The 6,381-nt window shown below is 46.6% G+C and overlaps 1 pseudogene; it reads right to left on the bottom strand.

Moving 5' to 3' along the window:
• Positions 1-1,020: 1,020 nt before the first annotated feature.
• On the bottom strand, positions 1,021-5,025 carry LOC136458496 (putative cytochrome c oxidase subunit 5b-like; annotated as a pseudogene).
• Between the last annotated feature and the right edge of the window lie 1,356 nt (positions 5,026-6,381).

Genomic DNA, 6,381 nt, shown 5'->3' with positions numbered 1-6,381 from the left:
TGCAGAGAAGAGATTGCTCTCTCTTTCAATTTCCCTCCCTTTTTTGCGACGGCTGAGGGGGGCTGTAACCAGTTGAGCAGACAGGCCAATTAGCAACTCAAATCGGCTACTGCAGCTAGGAACAAAAGCATTGTTGCGATGTTGCATTGTCGTTGAGATCACACATGATAAAGGAGACCTTTTTTTGCTAGGATTGGAAAAGGCCATGGGAAGAATGGAACAAAGATAAGCAGATTGCCCTCCCTTTCGTCCAAACCGGAATTTTGCTATGCAACTCGTGCTGGCACGACGGGTGGTCGACGCGGAACAAGTGCTGCAGAGCAGAACCTCTTCTTTTTTTCTGAATGAATGCTGTCAACAACAGTGTCTCTTGTGCTCAATAGTCAATGTCTCAAAGGCCCTGGACCCCTGGTATCTTATTCTAGTATACCAGGGCCGCGTTCTGTTCGTCCAATCTATGCTGAGTGTGAAGTCATTTGGCTAGCTCTGAAAAATTCATGTTACGGGCGGGTGTTACGATGTACAACATCTGCTGCCTTGGCTGAAATACAGGGCCTAGTTTTGTGATATACATATTCAAGATTTTGGTTGAAGAGACGAACGATGTCCAACCCACTGCTAACAAGATGTCCATCCATCTCATGAATCGCAGATCAAACGCATTCAAGAATATAACCGTTCCAGAACAACCAATAATCAATCTAACTTGTGTCACCCATTCCAATCCAACTTGTGTCATTTCATTTTGTACAGAGGATTTGTAACGCAAAGAGCTGCCACAGGTGACATGTGCCAGCGCACGACATACCAAACATAGCAGGATCATCGAGGGAAGCTAGAACCAGTGATCTGTTGCCGGACTAGGAATGATTAACACTAATAAACAGCATACATGCCACAAGCTGTACTCAATAGGAAAATGGCACCATGAAGATTGTCGCAGAACAGCACAATTGTTAAGACAATATAGTCATAAAATGATGATCATCAAAAACTCTGGCTTGAAACCTGTCAAAGATATTGGAGGCCTTTTGCAAATTTCTCAGCACACTAAATAAAGAAATGGGTCTGTTCCATGACTGAATATTACATTGTTCATCACACCAGATGGCCATATGGTAACAAAAGAAAGCATCTAATGCAGTCATCTTTTATTCGATGATGCTCTTAAAGAAATGCATGGGTTGAATCTCAAATAGCTTTTGTTTGGACAAAATCCCTAGGTGAAAACTACCACCTGCTTGATGGCCAAATGTCTATTCATAAACAAGGATGCCGTGGAGCAGTCTGGTTCTAGAAAAAAGAAGTATAATGGATTCATATGCCTCATCAAATTCTTATTTTCAGAACCATAAGGCATCCTTAGTGATGTCCATCATCTTCATCATCATGACCATCTGGATCTCCACCATCACCGATGACCTTAAGCTGCACAAATCAACCAACCAAATAATTATATTAATTAACACTGACATCAGCACAGCAGTGTTCTTGTGTAGCAATAACTTATAGTAAAGCAAACAGCAATTTAGCGATTTAAATTACCACAAAGTATTGCGAGCAGACTGGGCATTCATGAGGCTCATCTTTTTTCAACCAGAACCATACAACATCATGTTCATCCTCTGCAAAAAACAAAAACAAAAAGCAGGCGAGGAAAGGCAAAAACCAAGCCATTTGTTACACAAATGCTTCACACCACACCAGCTGTTAACTTTAGAAAAATAAAAGGGCGAGGACAGAACTGACTTACCTCCCTCACCACCAGGGCAACCGACTATCCGCTTGTTATAGTAGGACTCGATGACAGCTGGTGCCTCCTGCAGGAACAGCACCAAAAGAAGCAATGAATATTACAGAGTACACAAGAAAAAACATAGCAGACTCTCCAGGTTTAAACCGAAACTTCTGAAGGTAAGAAAGAAGGTAGAACAGCGAAACTCTGCATGCTTACATCCATGGTTTTTAAGGCGGTAAGCAAGGCATGGAGACCTACCCCCCTTACAACACCTAGGCATTCATAAGGCGAGCTGAGGTGACGCCTTACCATTCTAAGAAATAGGAAAGAGTAAAGTCCGATTCACCCCCTGAACTACTCACTGAATTTGAAAGACCCCCTCGAACTTCAATACCGGACAACATACACACCTTAACTTTTCAAACGACGCCTTAAATTTTCGTTCATAAGGCGAGGTGCGTATGTTGTGTGGTATTGAAGCTTGAGGGGGTCTTTCAAATTCAGCGACTAGTTTAGGGGGGGTGAATCACACTTTACTCAATAGGAAAATAGCAGCAGGGAGGAGGAAAGAAAAATCAGAAGAGGGCAAATGAAAAGAGCAGTGGTTGGCCCAGCCCACGAGTGCCCTCCCGTACATGTCCCTTCTCAGGTCAGTCTAATGAGGACACTGACACACACTTCCATGCCCACACATGCCACCTGAGCCTGGCTCTCTGCTTCTCTCACGCAGGTGCAGCGCCGCCGCATCTCCCTCCCTCACACAGATGCAGAGCGGCCGCATCTCCATCCCTTGTGCTGCTCTCGCTTGCATGCGCAGCCTGCCCTCCACCCCTTCCCTCCATCTTGCTGCTGCTCCCTCAGATCGATCTCTGTCATGGTCCCTTCTGGATCAGCTGCCGCTGCCACCACAGATGTCCCAAGCAGCGCCGGATTTTGGTGGGGATGAGATAGGAGACAGCTGCATGGCCTTTCTGGTTGATTCCCTATTGTTTTTTCTTCTGTTTTGCCTCCAGTCTCCTTGGACCTCTCACTACTATTGGCTAGGTGTCAACGCCTTGCTCCCTGCAGGCACCTCATCGCCGAGGCGATGCCTTGGCAATGCCTTAAAAACACTGCTAACATCCAACACTCGGTTTACAGAGCAAAGCACATTATACCCATTATTAACTGTCTCAACGGAAACTAACACCTAAAACTGTGGACCAATATTTGTACAAAAAAGAAGAAGAAGAGGGGAGGAACACAGCAAGACGAGAAGACATGGCAACACTGCAAGGTGATAGCTTAAATGGTAAAATAACAATGTCTCCAGGCCTATGAACATTTCTTTCATAGAACGGATATGTCAAAACTCAATAACAAAAACAAACAGATCATCCTAAAAAGAAAAGGGAAATCGAGTTCAAGCCAAGTTACAGAAATAACCTAATAACCTAATACCCTGGTTCACTGATTCTTGTTCTTCATACTACCACAACCAGACTGATAGTGTTTACCCCAGGTATGAAACTAACATTGGCATGACAGGTTACAACCTTAGCTCACAAAAATGCAGGAGTTAAATCCAACTTGATGTCAAGACTCATGGGTTACACAAGGCCATTTGATAAATGTAATATTTCAAACTTGATATGAAGGCAGAGTTACATATCAAAACATATGCAACATGACGCGAAATTACTTAAAAAGTGAGGGGTTTGAAACTTGTGTTGACGGTTAAATTTTTCCCATTGCACCATTGAACTATCAAGCTTTTAGTCCATATAGCATTGTTAAACAGAATGCATTCCAAATAGCATACTCTTACGACCATACGGTACTTATCAAGCCAAGAATTAGTTGTATCACTAACGGCTCTCTAGAACCAAGTAGAATAACGAGAACACTGCCAAGATAGACATCTGCCATTCAGAAACCATTTTTGTTAACCATAAATGGAAAATTGGTTTTATGTGTTGGCGTGCATCTCACAATTTTATTAATGTGTCATCATCGCCTTTCACATCAGCATCTCAGCATGAGTAGGCAAAGAGCATAGCACAATGGCTATTCCAAAAGTACGTTGAAATAGAAAAGGAACACATGTATGAATATAGATCAACAATTTCAGTTGGTACAATTATAAACACAGATATTGTGTTTACTTTCGAAATTGAACTGTATTGTTAGCCCAATAGATATTAGGCAGGCTGCAACAATAAAAATATGGTGTCTAATGCATGCCAGTTTTAAAACAGCCAAAGTATGTCTAGCATGTGGACAGCAACTTGCTGAGAAGCAGCCAAGCAGGCTCAAAGCCTCACAGCTCTAGTCATAAAATTAGCTACGGAAATGTGAATGGTTTGAATAATTGCACGAAACCGTAGTAACAACATTCAGCAGAAAACATGGCCTGGTAGAGACAAGATGAAAAAGATTTAAAAAACACCAGCCAGACACCTGATGCCAAATTTTCAGAACAATGTATGATAAACAGGATTGATGTTAATTATCCGAGCATAGTAGTAAGACAACTAAGCATGGATACTGATAGATGAGGCACCAAGACGTCCCGATATAGTGCATTTTCCCTAATAACAATGCAAATAGTTTGCAGCACAATGCGAATCTGGCCACTTGCGAGTAGTTTACCCAATAACCCATATATTATCAATTATTCTCAGAACTATACATCCCAGACATTTCATTACAATACCAACAAATGAAGAACCCTAATTATCATAATAAACATAGAAAGCCTCGGTGTATAATCCGATCCAGGAACGTCAGAAACGACGGTCAAATCTACGAGGGCCAACTAACCTTGGTACCGAAGGGGCCGACCGGGGGATCCATGTCAAACCGCTTCTTCCCCTGCAAAACCCAGGCCAGATCGAGGAATCAGAAGCCATTTCCCAGACCCGAATCGGACGTGCATTCCAGCTCCTCACTCTCGAACGAGGACCGGACCATCTCACCTCGAGCTCGGCCTCCAGCTCCTCCCGCTCGAGCCCCGTGGCGATGGGCATGACGTCCTCCACCTTCGCCGGTTTGTCCCCTGCAGCACATCCACTCCCACGCGGCCACCGCCACTCGATCAGCGCCGGACGCCGCCAGGGAATCGAGATCCGGGGATACGAGATCCTTACCTGAGAGGAGCGGGCTGGTGCGGCGGAAGGCGGCGGCCGCCGAGGAGAGCGGCGCGGCGCGGGCTGCAGAGGAGGCGGGCGCCGCGGGGGCCCCGGCAGCGGCGGCGGCGGTAGCCCTGCGCAAGGCGGGGGCTAGGGTGTGGAGGGGCGGCGCCACATGGTGGTGGATGGGCGGGGTCGGGATCTCTCTCGGCGGCGGGCGGCGGCGGAATGGAGATGGATGGGACTCGATTCGATTTGACCCGGGGACGGAGACGGCGGAGAGGAAATACAGGGGAAGACGGGAAGTGACTGTTCAGGCGGCGGGCCGGGGAGTGGGTGACTGGGTGGTTGTGATGCGCATCGGGGTTCGTGCAAAGGGTTCCATGGACGGAGGAGATCGGGTCTGGGCGAGTGCGCGTGAGCCGGCCCGGCCGTGCGGAGGCCGCCAGGCCGGAAGGGGGGAGTGTGGCGAGGAGACGCGCGCGAGTGAGGTGCCACGTGTGGGAGAAATTTTCCGTTGCAATTTTGTGTAATCGGATCGAAATAAAAGTCATGCTAAGTCTACGTGACTATATCTGTATCTATATCTAATAATAAGAGATAAAATTTTAGATCATTTTTTGTCCATCCATTTTTTGATCCATTTTCCTCTAACAATCAGACAATAAAGAGTATTCCGTTCGAACTTTTATATATATATATATAGAGAGAGACAGTGAGATGTCGGTGTGCTAGCACCTGGTGATGAGCGATTGACAACACGGTGTGCGTGTGACGTGTCTCTGGCAGGTTGTGGTGCAGGTGACAGGTGGAGATAAGGTACATGCGGCGACGAGTGAAGAACGAAGATAGGACGCCGCGTCGAAAAACCGCGGGGGCGGAGAAGGGCGGATCGAGGCTTGCGTTCGAGGGACAGGCGATCGTGCGGTGTACGTCTACTGTACCTGGCTACATGACGGGAGGACGTCGAGGGAGGTTTCCGGATTTGCCACAAAATCCGGGTTCGCTGGTTGAGCCACAAAGCCATGCATCGTACCGGGACGCTCGTGCGGCGTGCGTTGGCCGAAGATGGAAATTCTGACGATCGCGATACGATTTCGGATGGTCGTGCGGCGACATCGCGAGGATCACATCGCGGAGATGGAGGGATCGCGGACATCGCGGAATTTGCCATGGAGGACGTAATTGGAATTTACGCCCCTAGGTTGGATTTATTTAGCGTAGGAGGTTATGTGAAAATAGGTCGTGCCACCCTTTGGAGATATAAATATGTGGCACCTAGGGTTGAAAAGGGAGCGGAACGTTTTGGACTCTCGGCGAGTTACTATTCACGCATGAACAGTATCCATGAACAGTACTCATGCCCCGGGGTTCCTCGGTTCAGTTTTCCTCTCTTCGGTCTAGCCTAGGGTTTGAATTCTAGTGAGAGGTTTTTGTTGATCTCTCCGATTAAGAGAGGGAGGATGTTCGGGCGGAGGCTAGATGCACTTTTGTAAGTTCAATTACTCAATTTAATCTTTCATCTATAATGAT

The sequence above is a fragment of the Miscanthus floridulus genome, chromosome 6 (assembly GCF_019320115.1).
Source record: "Miscanthus floridulus cultivar M001 chromosome 6, ASM1932011v1, whole genome shotgun sequence".
In the NCBI taxonomy this organism is placed as follows: domain Eukaryota; kingdom Viridiplantae; phylum Streptophyta; class Magnoliopsida; order Poales; family Poaceae; genus Miscanthus; species Miscanthus floridulus.
Note: the sequence above shows the minus strand (reverse complement) of the source record. Positions and strands in the feature narration are given on the sequence as shown.